At 37.1% G+C, this 23,903-nt stretch overlaps 1 non-coding gene across 1 annotated transcript; it reads left to right on the top strand.

The window, feature by feature from the left end:
* Positions 1 to 10,466: 10,466 nt before the first annotated feature.
* On the top strand, positions 10,467 to 10,570 carry LOC128286094 (small nucleolar RNA R71). Its single transcript, XR_008276639.1, has one exon. It is a non-coding gene; the product is annotated as a small nucleolar RNA R71 (small nucleolar RNA).
* The last annotated feature ends 13,333 nt before the right edge of the window (positions 10,571 to 23,903 follow it).

Below are 23,903 nucleotides of genomic sequence, written 5' to 3'. Positions count from 1 at the left end.
ATGTACTTGATGATAAGGAGTTAGGAATAGAACCCAAATCTGTGCCGGTGGTTTGTGAATACCCGGACGTTTTTCCGAAGAATTGCGGGTTTGCCACTGTTCGGAGATAGAGTTTGGCATTGAGCTTGTACCAGGACCACACCGATTTCGATAGCTCCATATCGTATGGCACCAACGGAATTAAAGGAGTTGAAAGCTCGGTTGCAAGAGTTGATGGATAGAGGTTTTGCTCGCTTGAGTTTTTCACCTTGGGGTGCACCGGTGTTGTTTGTGAAAAGAAGGACGGAACCATGAGGTTGTGCATCGACTATCGTCGACAATAAAGTGACAATAAAGAACAAGTATCCGTTACCACGTATCGATGATTTGTTCGATCAACTGAAGGAGCCTCGGTGTTCTCAAAAATAGATTTGAGATCGGGCTATTATCGATTCTTGAATCCGAGATTCGACATACCCAAAACCGCCTTGAGCGAGATATGGTCACTACGAGTTCTTAGTGATGCCGTTTGGGCTCACTAATGCCCTGCGGTATTTATGGATTTGATGAATCGGATCTTGGATCATATTTGGATCGGTTCGTAGTTGTGTTCATCGACGACATCTTGGTCTATTCAAGAGATGAGACCGAACATGCGGAGCACCCGAGATTAGTGTTGCAAATTTTACGGGATAAGCGGTTATATGCTAAGTTTAGCAAGTGTGAGTTACGGTTAAGAGGTTAGCTTCTTGGGTCACGTGGTATCTGCATCGGTATTCGAGTCGACCCAAGCAAAATTTCAGCCATACTTAACTGGAAACCTCCAAGAAATATTACCGAGGTTCGAGCTTTTTGGGACTTGCGGTTACTACCGACGGTTTGTAAAAGGATTCTCGATGATAGCCACACCCATGACGCCCGCTTGAAAAGATGTCAAGTTTGAATGGACGGAAAAGTGTCGAAAAGTTTTGACCAATTGAAAACTCATTTGACGGAAGCTCGAAGACTAGTACTGACCGAATCGGCAAAGAGTTTGTCATCTATAGTGACGCCTCCCTACTTGGGTTAGGTTGCGTATTGATGCAAGAAGGTCGAGTTGTGGCCTATCGTCGAGACAATTAAAGCCACATGAGAAAATTATCCGACCCATGATCTCGAATTGGTGCCATCGTATTCGCCTTAAAGATATGGCGACATTACTTATTTGGTGAGAAGTGCCATGTGTATTCGGATCACAAAAGTCTCAAATATTTGATGACTCAAAGAGACTTAAATCTGCGACAAAGACGTTGGCTCGAGTGTTAAAGGATTATGAGTGGTCATTGACTATCACCCGGAAAGGCTAATGTGGTTGCGGATGCCTTAAGCGAAATCACCGTTTGCTTTACGACGATGAATGTACACTTGTCTATCCTACCCGACAATGTGTTGGTAGCGAATTAAAGGCCAAACCATTGTTGACTCATCAAATTCGTGAAGCTCGAAAGTTGATGAGGAGTTGCGTGCAAAAGCGGGTGAGTGTGTTACGAACAAGGAATCGGAGTTTCAAATTGATGATGACGATTGTTTGAGGTTCGAAGTCGTTTGTGTGTTCCAAAGAATTGAACTTATTTGATAATTCGAGCGAAGCTCATTGTAGCCGAATGGCAATCCACCGGGAGTACGAAGATGTACAATGAGTTGAAACGCGTCGGTTTTGGTGGCATGGTATGAAGCGAGACATCTCCGACTTTGTTGCAAGATGTTTAATATGTCAACAAGTGAAAGCGGAGCATCAAGTGCCTTGAGGTTACTTGACCGATCACGATACCCGAGTGGAAATGGGATCGAGTCACAATGGACTTTGTGTCCGGATTGCCGTTGTCGACAAGTAAGAAGGATGCAATTTGGGTTATTATTGATAGATGACTAAGTCGGCTCACTTTATCCTCATGCGTATGGATTTTTCATTGGATAAACTAGCTGAATTGTACGTTTCTCAGTTGTGAGATTACACGGTACCGATTTACATTGTGTCGGATAGAGATCCGAGGTTCACCTCGCGATTTTGAAGAAATTACAAGAAGCATTGGGCACCAAGTTGCATTTCAAGACCGCCTTTCACCCCAAACCGATGGTCAATCCGAGCGTATAATTCAGATACTTGAGGATATGTTGAGATGTTGCATCCTCGAGTTCGGTGGTTCATGGGAGCGGTACCTACCTTTGATTGAATTCGCACAACAATAGTTTTCAATCAAGTATTAAGATGGCGCCTTACGAGGCTTTGTGCGGCGTAAATGCCGTACACCATTGTTTTGGACCGAGCTCGGTGAGAACAAAATTTTGGAGTGGATTTGATTAAAGATGCTGAGCAAAGTAAAAGTAATCCGTGAAAATCAAGATAGCCTCCGATCGTCGAAAATCGTATGCGGATTTGAAGCGAAAGGACATTGAGTATCGGTGGGAGATAAAGTGTTTCTTAAAGTTTCGCCGTGGAAAAAGATACTCAGATTCGGTAGTAAGGGCAAGTTGAGCCGAGATTCATTGGGCGTCTGAAATCTCCGAACGAGTTGGCCCGATTCGTATCGTTTGATCTTGCCCCTGAACTTGAAAAGATTCTAGCGTCTTCCATGTTTCAATGCTTGACGCTATAGATCGATCCGTCGCACGTAATTAGTCCATCGAGGTTGAAATTCAAGCCGATATGAGTTATGAAGAAGAACCGATTCGTATCCTAGCTCGTGAAATGAAAGAGTTGCGAAACAAAAGGTTCCGCTAGTGAAAGTGTTATGGCTCAAACACGGGATAGAAGAAGCTACTTGGGAACCCGAGAACTCTATGAAAGAGCAATATCCAAACCTATTTACGGTAAGATTTTCGGGGACGAAAATTTCTAAAGTGGGGGAGAGTTGTGACAGCCTTAAAACGACCCTAGTCGAAATGTGGTTTCGGGACCACAAAACCAAGGCATAAAAATAATTTAATATTTATTTTATTGCCTATAATGTGTGTTAACTCATGTGTGATATTTTTATGCTTTGATTTAGAATTATAGATGTGAATTTCACTAGAAAGGACCTAGTAATAAACTTTGAAAGTATGAGGGGAAATGTGTGATGACTAATTAAAGGATGCATGCAAAACAATGGACTTGCATGTCAAATTCCCCCATAGCTAGTGGCCGGCCATGACAAGGATTTATGGGCAAAAATCATGTCATGAAACATGTTTGGTAAATGGGTTATGATGGAAAGAATAAAATAAGGGTATGGAATAAACAATTAATGTTAGTAGATAAGAAACAAAAAAAAAAAAGTGTCCATCTTCCTCCATAGCTTGGCGAATGTCCTAAAGGAAGAAAGAAAAATTTTGTTCATCTCTTTTCACTCTCTTGTTGGCCGAAAATACTAAGGTTAAGGAAGGAGTTTTGCTTCATACTTGGTTTGGAAGAGGATTAGGAAGAGGTTGGCTAAACTTGCATCAAGATTAAGGTATGTTTGAGGTTCATGCATGTTTTTAGTTGCTAGCTTAATGTTCTTGTTAGCCCATGGTTCAAATCCTTGTTATGTCATGGGAATGAAATTCGGCCAAAATGAATGTGGTGTTAATGCCATTGCATGTTAAATAACAAGCTTGAAAGTGATACATGTGATGGAGGATTGAAGATTCTTAGATTTTCTTTTAGCATTTTTTTGAATGAGATACTAAGTTCTTTGTTTCACCATGACCAAATTGAAATGGTGTGGTGTTGTGGTATTCGGCCATGATATATCCATAAGTATAATTCATGCATGTTGCATGGTAAGTAAGATTTAAGCTTTGGAAATGTGTATATTTGCTTGTGATGATGTGTTGATTATGAAGTAAATAAGAGATGTGCAATGAATTACGATATGTAATGTGTTAGTAGTAAAATGTATGCTGTTTTTTTTTGTGTGGTATTAAGTGTATATTCGGCCACATGAGGGGTAATTAGTGTGCATGCATTCGGTTTGAGGCAAGCATATTGATGCCTATTCTTGGCTTAGAAAATTCGGCTAAGAGGAATATTAACTAATGTGTTGAGTTCGATTTATGATTTCGTACATATGCAACTTTGATGCCTAATGTATATAAGGGCCAAGTACTTTGAACTTCACGTTGATGTTTGAATGTATTGAATTGCTTGTTGTGATGTAAAAATGTGCATGACCATTGTGTATTTGAGCTAAAGGATGGCCATATGACCATTTACACTCCTTGTCATATTCGGCCATAAGCTATCATGATGAGATTTTAATAAGTTAAATTTGTGTGAATTAGCTCAAGAGCAAAGGGAGCTAAATCCGATAAAGGGAAGGAAAAAGTAGTTGAATAGCCGTCGAAATCGCTCGACAACATCCGAGGTAAGTCTTGAGTGATGACCCTACTTGAATTATATCAAAATTATGCTCCTTGTTTGTGTGGCCATTGAGCCAAATAGTAAAGGTTGATAAATATTTTGTGTTAGAGCTTTAATAACGAAAATGAACTATGGACGTGTCTTGAATATTGATATATGTGTAAGTGAACATTGGAAATATATCCGGCTAAGACCGAAGGCATTCGTCTGCGAGTTGATATATCCGGGCTAAGACCGAAGGCATTCGTATGCGAGTTGATATATCCGGGCTAAGACCAAGGCATTCGTGCGAGTTGATATATCCGGCTGAGACCAAGGCCTTTGTGCAAGTCACCAAATCCGGGTTATGACCAAGGCAATCGTCTTGAGTCGCTATATCCGGTTAAATCCGAAAGTATGTGATTCGGAAGTGAGCAATCTTGCTGTGAAAATTTCAGCTTATACACTTGTGAAAATTCCAGCAATGAGGTATGTTTGTATGTGCTTGTACTAATTGAATTCTTACAAGTAAGTATCGCTAAGTTGATAAACGAGCTACGGCCTTGGGCTAAGTTGTTCTTTTGTGTATGAACATAAGGGTCGGTGATGTGAAATAAGTATGAGTATGGGAATGTGAATTAGTAAAGTGGTTTAATTAGCCATGTGAATAAAATACCTTAGTCAAAGCTGATTTCATTGCATGAGACTTACTAAGCATTAAAATGCTTACCCGTTGCTTTGGCTCTCTGTTTTATAGGTTTCGCTCGTTAGCTATCGGATTCGGGATCAAAGAAGTCAAGTCATCCACACTATCGAAGCCCCATTTTGGTACAAATTTTGGTTGAACTTTGAAATGGCATGTATAGGACCATCCTTTGTTGAAGGTCATGTACCTTCCGGTTTGTGTAAACTTGGATAGCCATGCGAAAATGGCTTATATACGTTTTAGCATAGAACTATAATCGTTTGTATGTTGACCCTTATGAGGTATGGAATTATTTTGAAACGATTAGCCATTGGAATGGTTAATCATGATCACGCTTTGTGCTATGTATGTAAAAAGGCCAATTGAATCATGGAAATTATGAAATAGGTAAAGCCTACTAAAGGCAGATGCTGACAGCAGCAGTGACGTGGATGTGAAAAATCACTAAAAATAGTAGGAATGGTATTAAATAGCAAATAAATTATGTAAGTGTACCTTGACGAATCTACTTTCATATGGAAGAAACGAAATGGTCATATGAGTCATAAGTTAACAGATTTTAAAGTTCTTGTGAAATAGGGCCAGAACGGTTTCTGGATCCCCTGTTCCAACTTTGGAAAATCATTGTAAATTAACCAGAGATAATTAGGAGTCATTCCATATATGTGTAGATTCCTCTCTGAGTCTAGTTTCTATAGAAACAAACGGCATTAGTATTGAAGCCCTGTACAGGGAGATATCCAATTCGTAACGCACAAAGGTCAGTGTAGTCGATCCCTACAACAGGCGAGACTTTAACTAATAAACTGTACTAATTGGCTCGACCAAAATTCTAGAAAAAATATGTAGATGGACATATGAGTCTAGTTTCAGGAAAAATTTACGGAACTGATTTTCGAGTTGTAAAACTCAAGTTATGAATTTTGGAGCGACTAGTACTCAGATTGGCAGCTTGTCTGAAAATTGTCAATAAGTGGGTTGAAGTCTGTTAACACCTCGCGTTCGACTCCGGCGACGGTCTCGGGTTCGGGGTGTTACACTAGGGGTAGATGACAGGCTTTCTCAAAGACCAACCTGTAGGGTGACATCCCTAAAGGTGTGTTGTATGCTGTTCTGTAAGCCCATAAAGCATCATCTAGTCTTTTGGACCAATCTCATCTGTTCGGGCAAACTACCTTCTCAAGTATGCCTTTGATCTTCTTGTTGGCCAATTAAGCTTGCCCATTCGTCTGCAGATGGTAATTTGTAGTGACCTTGTGTTCCACTCCATGTTTATCTAATAACCATTTCAACCACTTGTTCACAAAATGGGACCCTTCATCGTTGATAATAGCTTTTGGGGTTCTAAACCTTGTGAACACGTGTTTCTGTAAAAACTTAATTACAACCTTAGCATCATTTTTTAGATAAGCTTCCGCCTCGTCCCACTTAGACACATAGTCCACTGCTACTAATATGTACTTGTGACCAAAAGATGGTAGAAAAGGACCAAGAAAGTCAATACTCCATACATCAAACAATTCTACCTCAATGATATTTGTTCGAGGCATCTCATTTCTGTTGGTGGCATTTCCAACCCTTTGACATTGATCATAACTCTTTATGTAAGCATATGCATCCCTAAATAGTGTTGGCCAAAAGCATCTGGCTTGTAATACTTTGGCCGTAGTACGAGTACCTCCGAAGTGTCCCCCACTTGGAGCTGAGTGACAATGGTATACAATCTTTTGTACTTCATCTTCTACCATGGATCTCCTAATCATTTGATTTGCGCGCTTTTTAAACAAGTATGGTTCTTCGCAAAAATAGTACTTCACATCGTAAAGGAACTTTTTCCTTTGATGATATGTCTTATCAATTGGCATCAAACCACAAGCTAAATAATTAGCAATACCAACAAACCAAGGGGTATTATGGACATGATTTACCTTCAGTATGTGTTTATTCAGAAACGTCTCTCGAATTGGTATAAGAGGAGAGTTCTCTTCTGGCGGCTTCAATCTAAACAAGTGATCTGCTACTTGATTTTCCACTCACTTTCGATCTTGAATTTCTAAATCGAAATCTTGAAGTAGAAGTATCCATAGGATCAATCTCAACTTAGCATCTTTCTTAGAAAGTAAGTACTTAATTGCCGAGTGGTCCGTATAGACAGTCACTTTGGTACCTACAAGATAAGATCGAAACTTGTTGAAAGCAAACAAAATAGCAAGTAACTCTTTTTCTATTACCATATAATTCATTTGAGCTCCTGTCAGAGTTTGACTTGCATAGTAGATGCGATGAAAAACTTTGTTCCTTTGCTGGCCCATGACAACTCCTATCGCGAAGTCACTTGCGTCACATATCAATTCGAATGGCAAATCCTAATCTGGTGTGACGATTATGGGTGCCCTAATTAATTGACTCTTCAAATCTTTGAAAGCCTTTAAGCATTCCTCATTAAATTTGAATGTCGAGTCCTTCTCCAATAATTTGCATAAGGGTTTAGCAATTTTGGAGAAGTCCTTGATAAATCTTCGATAAAAACTGGCATGGCCCAAAAAACTCCTAACACTCTTTACAGATGTTGAAGATGGGAGTTTTTCTATAACATCTACCTTTTCTTTATCAACCTCTATTCCATGTCTTGTTATCCGATGCCCTAGAACAATACCTTCTTGTACCATGAAATGCAACTTTTCTTAGTTGAGTACTAGGTTTGTTTCTTTGCATCGCCTTAGTACCTTTGCTAGATTGGCTAAGCAATTATCATAAGTATCTCCAAATACTGAAAAATCATCCATAAAAACTTCCAAATACTTCTCAACCATGTCAGTAAAAATAGACATCATACATATTTGAAATGTAGTAAGTGCATTACATACACCAAATGGTATGCATTTAAATGCAAATGTACCATGCGGCCAGGTGATGTTGTCTTGTGTTAATCTTCTGGTGCTACTATAATCTGATTATACCCCAAGTATCCATCAAAAAAAACAGTAGTAGTCTCGCCCCATGGGTGTATCTAGCATCTGGTCCAAAAACGATAAAGGAAAGTGATCTTTCCTAGTCACCTTGTTCAGCTTCTGGTAATCGATACAAGTTCTCCATCCCATAACCGTTCTAGTCAGTATCAACTCGTTATTCTCATTTTCAATGACCGTGATACCTCCTTTCTTTGGCACACACTGGACCGAACTTGCCCATGAACTATCTGAGATGGGGTAAATTATACCCGCATCTAACCACTTGATGGTTTCTTTTTTTACTACGTTCTTCATGATGGGGTTCAGTCTTCATTGTCCATCAATCGTCCCTTTTTTGCCATCTTCCAGGATAATCTTGTGCATGCGTACAGATGGACTAATTTCACAAATATCGACTATGGTCCATCCAATAGCCTTCTTGAATTATTTCAATACGAGGATGAGTTTCTCTTCTTTCTCACTAGTTAATTTTACAGAAACAATCACAAGCAGAGTAGAAGCATTACCTAAATAAACATATTTCAAATGTGAAGGTAATACCTTGAGTTCTAATTTTGGTGGCTCCTCGATTGACACTTTTGGTTGGGCATAATCCCTTTTCTCTAATTCCAAAGATTCAGAATGGGATTTCGGATTAAATCCCTTTTGATTAGCTTCTAACAACGCTAAGTATTCCTCCTCCTCTTCATCATTTGGAGGATCTGATGTCAAAATTTGTTCCAATGGATCCTCAACATAGTTGAGCTCCTTCTTCACTATTAAATCCTCTAAATCAGATACTGCAGAACAATCATCAATTGTGTCAGGAAATCACATAGACTTAAAAACGTTAAATGTTACCTGATCATCCTGAACACGCATAGTACTCTTGCCCTTCTGAACATCAATAAGGTCCTTTTGGTTGCTAAGAACTGTCTTCCTAAGATAATTGGTACTTCTTTTTCTGCTTCAAAGTTTAGGATATCAAAATCAGCAAGGAAGATAAATTTATCTACACATGCCAATACATCTCAATTTTTCCTTCTGGATGTGTTAAGGATCAATCTGCTAATTGAAGTTTAACCGTAGTTGGTCTAACATCATCTATCCCCAACTTCCTAAATATTGACATAGGCATCAAGTTAATACTCGCACCTAACTCACATAATGCCTTACCATAATATGTTTCTCCAATGTTGCAAGGTATGGTAAAACATCCAGGATCCTTCAACTTTTGGGGTAGTTTGTCTTGAAGATATAGACTGCATTCCTTCGTCAGAGCTACCATCTTAAAATCTTCAAGTCTTCATTTTCTAGATAGGATATCCTTCATGAATTTGACGTAGTTCAGCATTTATTCAAGTGCTTTATCCAACAGGATGTTGATATGAAGTTGCTTGAGTACGTCTAGGAACTTTTTGAATTGAATCTCCTGCTTCTGCTTTTAAAGTCTTTGAGGGTAGGGTAGTGGTGGTTTCTTTACTGAAACTGGTTGATTCATTTTCTGTGGCAATTCTGCATCTAACGGAGTCGTTAGTTGATTAGAATTAACTGGTTCTAAAATTACCTTGTCGGGTTTTGCAGATTCTGGTTCTTGTGAAACTGGAAGTTCAACACTCGGTTGAACTTCCTCTGAATCTTGAATGTCAACTTGCTCCTTTTCAACTTCGATGGTGTTGGGCTCTACTGTTTTTCCACTCCTCAATGTCAATGCTTTACAATGCTCTTTCCCTGGATTCCTTAGATTCTCCGTATCACTAGGTAAAGCACTTGGTGGTCTATTCTTGAGTTCAGGTTCAAGATGGCCTATTTGGTTTTCCAGGTTTTTAAATGTAGCTGTTTGGCTTTGGATTAAAGCATCATTTTTGGCCATGTATGCCTTCAACATATTTTCTAAGCTATTGGATGGTTCTGCTTGGGTTGGTTTATGAACTTGTTGGGGAAAACTAGGTAGCTGGGTTGGTTTGCGTTGGGCGTAAGTGTTACTGGTTCCAGCCCCTTGGTTACTCTAGGAAAAATTAAGGTGATTTTGCCACGATAGATTATAAAAATTGGATTGCAGTCCTTACCTTACTCGATTTTAGTTCTGGTTACCTATGTAGTACATGGATTCTGGGTTTGATGGACATTCTTCGAACAAATGTCCTTCCCCACAGTAGACGTAGGCTATACTTTCAAATTTGGTTGGTGGCTATGCTGTAAAACTGTTAGACGCATTAGTAGTAAGGTTTTTAACATTGAGGATATTGATGATACCTGAGATGCGAGTGAAGTAAGAGCGTCTACTTCATGTATTCCAGCAACTCGATTTCCTGACGCGGCTCGATTGGTTGGCCATTGGTAATTGTTGCTGGCAATCCTCCAAATGATTTCATAAGCCTCGTTATAAGACTTTGAAAGGAGAGCACCATTAGCAGAAGTGTCCACTACCATCTTTGTGTGAGAATTGTGACCACTATAAAATGTCTCAAGTTGGACGCAATGTGGGATTACATTATGAGGGCACTTTCAGAATAACTCGTATCTTTCCCATGCCTCATACAAGGATTCATCATCCATTTGTTGGAAGGCAGTGATCTCATTCCTCAACTTAGCACTCTTGCTAGGAGGGAAATACCTCATAAGGAATCTTTCTACTAACTCTTCCCATGTGGAGATTGAGTTTAGTGGCAATGAGTTCAACTGAGCTGGATCTCTATCCCCTAGTGGATATGGGAACAATTTCAATCGTAATGCATCTTCGAGTACTTCGACTAATTTAAAAGAATCGCTCACCTCCATAAATAGTCTTAAATGTAGGTGAGGATCTTCGATAGGCATTCCACTGAATTGGCCCACTGTCTAAAGCATCTGGAACATGACTGGCTTCAGCTCGAACCGTTGTGCCTCAATTTCGAGTCTCTTAATACCTGGATTAAGATCATTAAATACTGGCACGCCATACTTTCGTAAAGCTTTATCCCTATCATCAGCAATAAGGATAGGATTTTGAGCAGGGTTTGCTCCATTTCCTAGGATTAGATTTTCAAAGTTCATATCTTCGGTCCTTCTCTGATTTGCTTGTCTTCTTCGCTATTAGAAAGTTCGTTCAATCTCAGGTGTACAGGGAGTAGGTCAATAATTCGGTCAATACTCATAAACACCTGAAATAATCACAGAAAAATTAATTAAATTAAAATTTAATCAGGAAAAATAAACCAAAATGTAAAACTAAAAAATTCACCAATAATGACTTTTTAAAACAGTCCTGGCAACAACGCCAAAAACTTGGAATGACGGAAATGGGAAAGTGTACACAATCACAACAAGTAATAAAGTGATAAGTAAATGCCGAGTTATCGTACCCACAGGGACTGTGAAAAGGAATAAATCTCAAATGCACAATTTCAAAATATGATTTAATCAAGATGACATAATTGTGTTGATTTAATTACATTTCTTTAACTTAGAATTATTAAACTCATGCTTATGTTGTTACGAATAAATTTACGGTAACTCGGTAATTTGCTAACTTATGAACATATTCACTTACACAAATCCATCCATCTCTTAACATATCCCTATGTTAATTCAAACGATTAAACAAATTTTAATAAGCAAATATGTTATGGCACATACATACTCATTAAATTGAACTAATCTCTTTCATATCCCTATGTCAATTCAACCGATTAATTAAATCTAATAAGCACATTCAACCGATTAATTAAATCTAATAAGCACATAAAAGACTATGTGAGGTAACAAGGTATCCCTACCTTGAAACAGTTTAATCATAATAATCTTGCAAGTTATGCAAGGCAAGTGTATCGCCAGATACATTGCTAATTTAACCTTCAGCTACCTTAGAATAATAAACATGCATTGATCAAAGTATTGCATCCATTAATTACAATTTCAATCCGTTTAAATAATTAATTCATTAGCTACCTCACAATTGTATTGTTAGAATAACTTAGGCATGATTTTACTTAATCAAGCATTTTACCGAGGCCTATAACAGCATAAACACAATTTTAATAATTTAAGTAGATGAAATGCAATCAAACCAATGTGAATTAAATTTAAGCTAAACTAATTAAATTAACCATTCCAACAACATAAATATTCATAGATATGTTTATCATAACAAAAACAAAAATTAAAGAGATAGGGAACAAGAATCAAATCCGATGTTTTTCTGTGGCTTGACTAGGTTGCTCTGTCTTCATTCTTCGTTGTCCTCGCTGATCAAGGCTGCTATGAACACTTCAATGTTGTTCCAAAATAGCTGAAGAATAACCCTTTCCTAAGGGGAGAAATTAGCACAAGAGCAAAGGACTTGAAATGGAAAAATGAGGGGAGAAATTGAGAGAGGAGAGAAGAGATGTGAATGAATTGAGGTGTGCTTTGAATGATCAGCCACGGGGGGTTTTTATAGCTGAACGTGGCAGCTAAAATTTTCTAAAAATATCAGCCAAAGAGCCACCCCTTGGCTGGCCATCTATGTGGCAAAGTTGATGGCTTCAACTTTGCTAAATATGCCTTGGGGCAAATCAATAAAGCCACCAATTGTGGAGGGGCTTGAATGTAACTTTGACAAGCCTTCAAGGGCTTCATTGCAAGCTTAATTAACCAGCTAATAAGCTGATTTGGGTTAGCATATGGAAGGTTTTAGGCTGCCCAATCCTTGGCCAGTTCAGTTCAATCGGTTTGGTTCAACTGGACCACTTTTTTCATAATTAATTAATAATAATAATTTATTTAGCCAAAATTAAATTGGGTATAAATTAAAATTAATTATATTATGAATTAATATACATAATTGGACCGTCTTAGGCTGGAAATTAATTACCTTGATACTTCAAATTGCTTCTAGGTTTTGTACTTCTAGTAGTGTCTGTCGAGCAATTTTTCGCCCTTTGCGCAAATCTGTCAAAAATAACCAAAATTCATCAAAAATAATTATAAAATTAAATAATTTTCAACATGTTCATATTTTAAGTTCACTTTAATTAATTTATAAAAAATAATTATTTTTCTACAAGAATTTAACCAAATTCGTATGAATTTAAGTTAAAAAGGGTATGAAAAAGTGTGTAAATTTTTGTGTTTCCAGCATGTCTGTCCTCACACGGCCTGTTCACATGGGCGTGTGATCCTTGTACATGAAAATTTTGGTAAGTTTTCCAAAGTTTTCAAATGTTATTAGTTTAGTTCCGAACCTCTTCTAGGCTTGTTTTAAGGTCTCGTAGAATCTTATAAGGGACAATGTGACTATGTTTGATTGATGTTTATGTATTAAAGGATTCTTGGATGAGAAATTTCTATTGTATGTTGTGATTTGATAGGTAATGCCTCATAACACTATTCTAACAACGGATATGGGTTAGGGGTGTTACATTTTATTAGTATTGAAGCTACGGTTTAGTCGATTCTAGGACTAACGTAGCTTGTTTGAGAGTCTAGCTATACATGCCATATATACTCTGCGATAGTGTGATGATTCCTGACAGCTTAAATTGTGTTTTCATATATTAATGGATCCTGAAAGGGCTATATTTGATGATGCAAAGAGTAATGCGCCTGCTCCTACTCAAGGGACAGCGCCTACTGAATCTAGACCTGTGACGAATAGCCACGAGGGAGAGGCTAAAGAAGCCTTTTTCCATATGATGAGTGAGTGGTTCACGGAGTTCGTTCGAACAAATCCGATCCACCCTCACCTGTCCCTCAACAAATCCCTGTTATTCCTCAAGTTATAGATCCGATAAGATTGAACAAGCTGTGTGTAGATAAGATTCGAAAACATGGGGCTGAAGAGTTTCGGGCTCCTGTTGATGATGATCCTGAGAGAGTTGAGTTCTAGCTCGAAAACACGATTCAAGTATTCGATGAATTGTCTTGTACTCTTGAGGAATGCATCAAATGTGTTGTATCGTTGCTAAGAGATAATGCGTACCATTGGTGGAAAACATTGATATCCGTGGTTTTTAATGAACGGGTTACTTGTGTAACACCCCTATCCCATATTTGTTACCGAAATAGGGTTTAGAGGCATTATCGGACACATCGAAACATTTCACATTCATATCATAAACATCATAGCATCATTGTTATACATCATTATAGAGTCCCTTACATAGGTCAACAAGGCCTTAAACATGCTTTAGAAAGGGGTAATAAACAGAGCACATACAAAAATTTTCAAAACTCAAACATTTTTCAAAGTTACACAGGTCACACGCTCGTGTGAACAGACCATTTGCCTTACATGGCATTAGACATGCCCGTGTGTCAAGGCCATGGCAAAACAGGGCATACATTCTGACTTAACCATACGGCCACAAGACACGCCCGTGTGCCTTGGCCGTGGTCAAAACTGATTTGGGTTACACGGTCGACCACATGCCCGTGTATCCAGCCCATGTATCCTTTAAAATGGCCACAGACACCCATGCGTCAAGGCTGTGTGCCTTACACGGCTACCAGACATGCCAATGTGTCTAGGCTGTGCTTGAGACTGACTTGTATAACTAAGTTACAGCAGGCACACGGTCGAGACACCAAATTTACCATTTCAACATTTCACAATTAAACTATCATATAACTTACTTAACAAACACACCATTTAGGCCAACTTAAGAGGCCATACATATCAACATCTACAAGCCAAAACTCATGGCTAATATTCACAACACAAAACATGCCAAAATTACACTAGCGTATAAATGCCATATACCATATATACAACTTTCAAAATGGTACCAAAATAAATGTCTGATAGCGTGAATGAGTCGCTGACGATTCCCGAATCTGGGCTAGCTTTATAATACTATAAAATAGATAACATTTCACACAGTAAGCTTGAAGCTTAGTAAGTTCGTACTAAATATAATCAACAAATTATATAATACAATACATCAACTAATAAACACTTAGTAGTTCTCAAATCATCCATCAATTCTATTCCATCACATTCAATATGTTCATAATAATTCATCAGGCTTTATACACATATATCATCTACCACATAGGTTTCGTACATATCTGAACTTTCCCGTATTTATTCATTTTCATTCTCACCCCTCGTTAGAATACATTAATTCATTCAGAAATCTTTCCATGCTATAAGAATTTGCACACTTAGTGCTTTAATGGTTAGCCAAAGATGGAACGATCCCGCACACTTAGTGCCATCTCAAATAACAGAAACTATCTCGGTATTGCATACTTAGTGCCTTATATAGCCGAAGCTATTCCATTTCATACACTTAGTGCTATTTATAGCCGAAGCTATTTCAAATCGCACACTTAGTGCTGAACATAGTCGATTTATCATCTTACTCAAACCATAGTCAAATATATAAACAACTTATGCATTATTAAAGCATTAAAACATACTTGTAACATTATTTATCATGTACAGACTTACCTCGTAAACGAAATTGATTATTTGGATAGTTTACTCTATAACATTCGATTTCCCCCAATCTAATTATGAATTCCTCTTTTGTTGATCTATGTGTATTCAAAATTAACCCTTTTATTCAACAAATCATTCAATTTAATCCATATACACATTTTAGGGCATTTTACAAATTAGCCCTCATATTTTCACATTTTGACAATTTAGACCCTAATTCACAAAATAACAAAATACACAAAATCTCCATTTACACATGTTAGGTTGAATGTTCATAGAGTTCATATGAACCCATATTCCATCTATTTCACATTTTAGTCCCTCAATTTTCTATTTTCATAATTTAACCTAATTTACTCAAATTCATCAAAAATTCAAAGACAAAACATGTTAGCTTAACATCAAGCTTCCATATACTATCATCAATCTTCATAAAACTCATAGTAGTTTCATCAATGGTTCAACTCAAAATCATCAACAATTTCAGAAATTGAGACATGGGCTTGATAGAATACTGAGCAACAATCACAAAAATGTAGAAATTATCAAAAACCAAACAAAACTCATACCTTAATTGATGCTTGAACTAGACGAACCCTAACTATCTCTTTTTCTTTTCTGTTTCTTTGATTTTTGGCAAGGATGAACACAAAATGCCTTATTTCATGTTTTGTTTAATTAATAACATAGTAATCATTAATAAACCATTATACATTAGGTCATTTATGTCCATTAATATTTTCAATAGCATAAGAGCAACATAAGGACCTTACAATTTAAAAAGTCATAGCAATTTGACACTTTAGCAAATAGAACACATCTTTTACATTTTACGCGATTAGGTCCTTTTATCAAATTAAGCACACAAATGATAAAATTTTCATACGAAACTTTCACATATGCTTAACCACATACTGTAAATAGAAAAATAATATTAAAATATTTTTTTGACTCAGATTCGTGGTCTCAAAACCACTATTCTGACTAGGGTCTAAACCAGGCTACTACAACTCTCCCCCCTTAGGGATTTTCGTCCCCGAAAATCTTACCAGTGAATAGGTTTGGATATTTTTTTCTCATAGCATCTTCGGGCTCCCACGTAGCCTCTTCAACATCATGTCGATGCCATATCACTTTAACTAACATAATTTTCTTATTTCACAATTCTTTAACCTTGCGAGCCAAAATACAGATCGATTCTTGATCATAGGTCATATCGGACTGAATCTCAATCTCAGACGGAGAAATGACATTCGAGGGATCAGATATGTATCGTTGAAGATCGATACGTGAAACACATTATGAATCTTTTCTAACTCTGGTGGCAACAACAATCTATAAGCAACCGGCTCAATACGCTCAATGATCTCAGACGGCCCTATGAATCTCGAACTCAATTTGCCTTTTCTGCTGAATCGAAGTACTTTCTTCCAAGGAGATACTTTCAAAGACACTTTTTCACCAATCTCATATTCAATATCTTTTCGTTTCAAATCTGCATAAGATTTCTGATGATCGGAAGCTGTCTTCAAACTATCTCGGATCACTTTTACTTTATGTTTAGTCTCTTTTATCAAATCAACCCCGTGAATCTTATTCTTATTGAGCTCAGTCCAATACAAAGGTGTTAGGCACTTGCGACCGTACAAAGCTTCGTAAGGAGCCATTTGATACTCAATTGAAAGTATTATTATATGCAAATTCAATAAATGGCAAGTATTGTCCCCACGTACCTTCAAACTCAAGAATACAACATCTCAACATATCCTCGAGTGTCTGAATAATCCATTCGGATTGACCATCCGTCTGTGGGTGAAAAGCAGTGCTAAAGTGTAGTTTTGTACCTAACACATCTTGCAGTTTCTTCCAAAAGCGTGATGTGAATCTCGGATCTCTATCCGAAACAATAGAAATAGGTACTCCGTGCAATCTCACAATCTGAGAAATGTACAACTCAGCAAGCTTGCCAAGTGAAATATCTGTACGAATCAGGATAAAATGAGCTGATTTAGTCAATCTATCAACAACAACCAAGATTGCATCTTTCTTACTTGGTGTCAGAGGTAAACCGGATACAAAATCTATCGTGATTCTGTCCCATTTCCACTACGGAATCATAATCGCTTGTGACAAATGGGATGGCACCTGATGTTCAGCTTTAACTTGCTAACAGATCAAATATTTTGAAACAAAATCAGAAATATCTCATTTTATACTATGCCACCAATAATGCTGTTTCAGATCATTATACATTTTAGTAATACCCAGATGAATAGATAACTGACTGCTATGAGCTTCGTTTAAAATCGTCTGAATCAACTCTGGATTTCTCAGAACACATACTCAGCCTCTGAATTTCAAACAAACCTCAACATCAACTTGGAATTCTAAATTAGTATTCAAATCACATTGAGCCCGTTTTGCTAACGATTCATTATCAATTTTTTGAACTTCGTCAATCTGCTGAATAAATAATGGTCTCGCTTTCAACTCAGTTAAAACAAAACCGTCATTAAATAAAGTTAACAGCGTATTCATCGCATGTAATGCAAAAAATGATTTCCAACTTAAAGCATCAGCAACAACATTGGCCTTTCCCGGATGATTATAAATTACAAGCTCGTAATCTTTTAACAACTCTAACCATCTTCACTGTCGTAGATTCAGATCTTTCTGAGTCATCAAGTATTTTAAGCTTTTGTGATCAGAGTATACATGGCATTTCTCACCATATAGATAGTGACGCCAAATCTTGAAAGAAAACACAATCGCAGCTAATTCAAGATCATGCGTCGGATAGTTCTTTTCGTGCGGCTTCAGCTGTCTCAAGGAATAAGCTATGACTTTACCTTCTTGCATCAAAACATAGCCTAAACCATTCAAAGATCCATCACTATAGATCACAAATTCTTTACCCGATTCTGGCTGAACTAACACCGGAGATTTTGTTAATAGGGCTTTCAACTGATCAAAACTTTTCTGACACTTTTTAGACTTTTCAAATTTCACATCCTTCTGAAGCAGTTTCGTCAACAGAGTCGCGATCATTGAAAAGCCTTTTACGAAGTGTCGATAATAACCAGCAAGTCCCAGAAAACTACAGACTTCAGAAACATTTCTCGGAGGGTTTCAATCCAAAATAGCTGAAATCTTGCTTGGATCAAATTGGATGCTAGATGTCGACGCAACATGTCCCAGAAAACCAAATTCTTGTAACCAAAATTCACATTTGCTAAACTTTGCATATAACTGCTTTTCTCACAAACTCTGTAGCACTATTCTCGAATGTTCAGCATGCTCAGCTTCATCATGCGAATAAATCAAAATGTCGTCAATGAATACGACAACAAATCGATCTGAATACGATTTGAAAATTTTGTTCATCAAAACCATAAAAACTGCAGGTGATTTGTTAATCCGAAAGGCATAACCAAAAACTTATAATGTTCGTACCTCGTTTGGAAAGTAGTTTTCAGAATGTCTGAATCTTTTACTCGCAACTGATAATAACTCGATCTCAGATCTATCTTTGAAAACATAGTAGCTCCTTTTAATTGGTCAAACAAATCATCAATTCAGGGCAGAGGGTATTTGTTCTTGATAGTCACTTTGTTCAACTAACGATAATCAATGCACATTCTCATCCTGCCATCTTTCTTTTTCACAAATAGAATAGGTGCACCCCAAAGTGAGAAACACAGTCTTGCGAATCCTCTATCGGTTAATTCTTGCAACTGAGACTTTAACTCTTTTAACTCAGTCGGAGCCGGAGTCATTCTATACAGAGTTATAGAAATCGGAGTAGTTCCTAGAACTAACTCAATCCCAAATTCAACTTCTCAAATCAGAGGTAATCTTGGAAGTTCTATAGGAAACACATCAGCGAATTCACAGACAATAGGCACTGGTTCCTCTTTCTTTTCTGATACTTTCGATTCAATCACATAAGCAAAGTAAGCTTCACAACCCTATTTCATAATACTCAGAGCTTTCATTGACGAAAACACAGTCGGTAACCCATTCAATTCACTAGATTCAATTCGGACTATTTCATCATTCTTGCATCTCAAATCAATAGTTTTCTGTTTACAGTTCATAACAGCATCATGCAATGTTAGCCAATCCATACCCAGGATTATGTCGAACTTGTCAAATTGTAACAACATCAAATCGGCCGAAAAGTAATTTTCTTGAATCATCAATGGACAATTCTTGCACACTTTATCAACCAATACACACTTGCCTAAGGGGTTCGATACTCTAATTACAAATTCAGTAGACTCTACAAGCAAAGTCTTACTGGATACTAAATTCACAATATATAGGAATGAGTAGACCCTGGATCTGTCAATGCAATAACTTCAGTATCATAGAGAGTAAAATTACCAATAATAACATCTGGAGATGATGCTTCTTCGCGTGCTCGAATAGCGTAGGCTCGTGCAAGTGCTCTAGCATCAGATCTCGCTGTAGTGTCTCGCGTTACACCTCTACCGCGACTCACATTTCCCATGTTTCTTGGTGGTCTACCTCTAGCTGGGATGTTACTAGGCCTCGTGTTCTGAGAATTATCTTTTTCAGCTAACTCTGGGCAATCTTTTATAAAATGATCTAGTGAACCACAACTATGACAAGCTCCGTTATTACTTTTTCCCCAACAATCTACAAAATGTCATCTTCCACATTATTTACACTCAGGCTTTACATCCTTTATGTTACCAACACTCTATACTGAGGTAGTTTGAGCTTTAGGGTTGGTATATTGCTTTCCACGATCTCTATTCTGATATCCCACTATTGATCGATCAATAAAATCTCTAGATTTCTTTGATGAGGAATGATAAGGTTTATTCATTGATCTCTTTATCAAATCTCTAGCATCTGAATCAGCTTTTCTCTTTTCTTTACTGAGATCATCGGCTTTACAGGCTTTCTCAACCAATACTACAAATTCTTTCAATTCAAGTATCTCGACTAACAGTTTTATGTCTTCGTTTAACCCATCAACAAATCTTTTAGACATGATCTCTTCAGTAGATGCATATTCTCGGGCATATTTACTTAAACGTACAAATTCTCTTTCATACTCAGTAACAATCATTCGGCCTTGTTTCAATTCTAGAAACTCTTTATTTTTCTGATCGAGGAATCTCTAGCTTATGTACTTTTTCCAGAACTTGGTCTGAAAGAGTTCCCAGTAATTCGTTCCCTAAAAACCACCGATGTCAATGTTTTACACCAGTGATATGCATGATCTTTAAGCAAAGATACTACACATTTGATATATTCATCTAGAGTACAGGACAACTCATCGAATACTCGGATAGTGTTCTCCAGCCAGAACTTAGCCCTCTCGGCATCACCATCAACTATAGCTCGAAATTATTCAGCCCCATGTTTACAAATCTTATCAATAGGTGGTTTACTTAATCAAATCGGGCTATTACTTGTGGCACAACTGGACTTGTTGAGGAACAGGTAGGGCTAAAGGTTGTTGAGCAGCCGGATTCGTCCGTATCAATTCCGTGAACCATTCAGTCATCATTTGAAAGAAGGCTTGCTTAGCCTCTCCTCCCTGACTACTAGATATCAGCCTAGATTCAGCTGGCGCTATCCCTTGAGCAGGAGTAGGTGCATTGTCTCAACATCATCAGCTATCACTCGTTCGGGATCCATTAGCTATATGAAAAACATATTTTAACTGTCAAGAATAATTACACTATCACAATTCATATATATGGCATGTATAGCTAAACTCTCACACGCTACGTTAGTCCTAGAATAGACTAAACCATAGCTCTGATACCAACCAAATATAACACCCTTATCCCGTATTTGTTGCCAGATTAGGTTAAGAGGCATTACCGGACACATCAAAACATTTCACATTCATATCATAAACATCATAGCATCATTGTTATACATCATTATAGAGTCCCTTACATAAGTCAACAAGACCTTAAACATGATTTAGAAAGAGGTTGGGACTAAACTGAGCACATACAAAATTTTCAAATCTCAAACATTTTTCCAAGTTACACAGGTCACACACTTGTGTGAATAGACCGTGTGCCTCACACGGCATTAGACACGCCCGTATGTCTAAGTCATGGCAAAACAGGACATACATACTGACTTAACCATAAGGCCATAAGGCACGCCTGCCTGCCTTGGTCATGGTCGAAGCTGACTTGGGTCACATGGTCGACCACATGCCCGTGTGTCCGGCCCATGTATCCTTCAAAATGGCCACACACGCCTATGTGCCAAGACTGTGTGCCTTACACGGCTACCAGACATGCCCATGTATCTAGGCCGTGCTTGAGACTGACTTGTATAACTAAGTTACAGCAGGCACATGGTTGAGACACATGTCCATGTGCTCAACCGTGTGGGGTAAAATTGGGCTTGATTTAAGCCACATTTCCCATCTATCTCAATCACACCAAAACCACAACATTTTGCATCATTTATAAGCAACCAAATCAACCATTTCATACATATTCCATAACATCCAAATACCATCCAATTCACTACTCAATTCCACAATCTAAATATACCAAAGTCATTAAAACTCACATAAGTTCCAAAAGTATAATCTCATCATCTTATCACCTATTTCATACCACAAAATTTACCATTTCAACATTTCACAATTAAACTATCGTATAAGCAATATATATATCATATAACTTACTTAACAAACACACCATTTAGGCCAACTTAAGAGACCAAACATATCAACATCTACAAGCCATAACTCATGGCTAATATTCACAACACAAAACATGCCAAACTGAAATTAGCCTGTACACACCATATACCATGTATACAACTTTCAAAATGATACCAAAATAAATGCCTGATAGTGTGAATGAGTCACTAACGATTCCCGGATCCGAGTTAGCTTTATAACACTATAAAACAGAAAACATTCTACAAAGTAAGCTTGAAGCTTAGTAAGTTCGTACTAAATATAATCAACAATTTATATAATACAAAACATCAACTAATAAACACTTAGTAGTTCTCAAATCATCCATGAATTCTATTCCATCACAATTAATATGTTCATATTAATTCATCAAGCTTTATACACATAATAGCATTTACCACATAGGTTTAGTACATATCTGAACTTTCCCGTATTTATTCATTTTCTTTCTCACCTCTCGAATAATCACAAACATCGTACAATGCCAACGTCCCAGACGTTGTCTTACATGTAATCACATATCGATGCCAATGTCCCAGATAGGGTCTTACTCGCACACATATGTCGGAATCACATATTGATTCCATGGTCTTACTTGCACACATATATCGGAGTCCTATGTCATGACATATGTATCCTAACTATTCCTAAGATTCATACGGGGCTTTCGGACGTCGTAAGTCGGTCGAAACGAATGCTTGAACATGGTTACCAAGCTTATACACATTCGACAATAGCGTTTACAAATTCAATACATTACATACCAGCATATATATTTAGCATTTAATTACAATTAGGGACGTCTATTTGCTTATAAACTTAACTCGTACGATACAAAATGGAATAGGGTAGCTAGTCGACAATTTTCACTTTCCCCCGATCTAAATCTGATTTCTTTGGTTCTTGATCTAAACATATTCAAATTAAGCTCAGTCAAACGCATTTTTATTCAATTTATTCCAAAAACACATAAATGGGAAAATTACCATTTTACCCAGACATTTATAATTTTTACAATTTAGTCCCTATTGCACAAAACACAAAATATGCAAAATCTCAAGATACTCATGTTAAGCCGAATGTTGCGAGTGTTCATACAAGTCCATATATTTCATTTATTTCACGTTTTAGTCTCTCAAATTATTATTTTTCAATTTAGTCCTAATTACTCAAAATCATCAAAAACTCCAATACAAAACATGTTAATCTAAAACATATCTTTCATATTTCATCATCAAACAACAAAAATAACAAGCTCTAAACAATGGCATAACTCAAAATATTCATCAAAATAAAAAATTCAAGCATGGGTTTTATAGTACTCGAAGCAACTATCTCAAAAACGTAGAAATTATAAAAAACCGAACAAAAACTGAACCTTGATTGAGCTAAATAGATGGCCAAACCCTAACTTCTTGTTGTTTTCCTTTTGTTTCGGCAATTAGAAAATAAAAATGATGAACATGGCTTTCTTAATTATGTTATAATATGATATATTATAACATTTTATTTCATTTACAATTTTAACCTTATTTATTAAATTATAAAACCACTATAATTATGGCCATTACCGTCCACTTTAGCTAACAATGGGCTAATTGCCACATAAAGGCTTCCATTTAAAAAGCCAAATGCAATTTGGCCCTCTTTTAAAAATAACCACCAAAATTTCATTTTACACGATTAAGTCCTTTTATTTAATCAGACACTCAAACGATAAAATTAAATCACGAAACTTTCACAGATATAAATTCGCACAAAATAAATACAAAAAATAATTTTAAATATTTTTCTAATTCAAATTC

The sequence above is a fragment of the Gossypium arboreum genome, chromosome 12 (assembly GCF_025698485.1).
Source record: "Gossypium arboreum isolate Shixiya-1 chromosome 12, ASM2569848v2, whole genome shotgun sequence".
Classification (NCBI taxonomy): Eukaryota; Viridiplantae; Streptophyta; class Magnoliopsida; order Malvales; family Malvaceae; genus Gossypium; species Gossypium arboreum.
The sequence above is the reverse complement of the archived record's forward strand: the minus strand, read 5'-3'. Positions and strand labels throughout refer to the sequence as shown.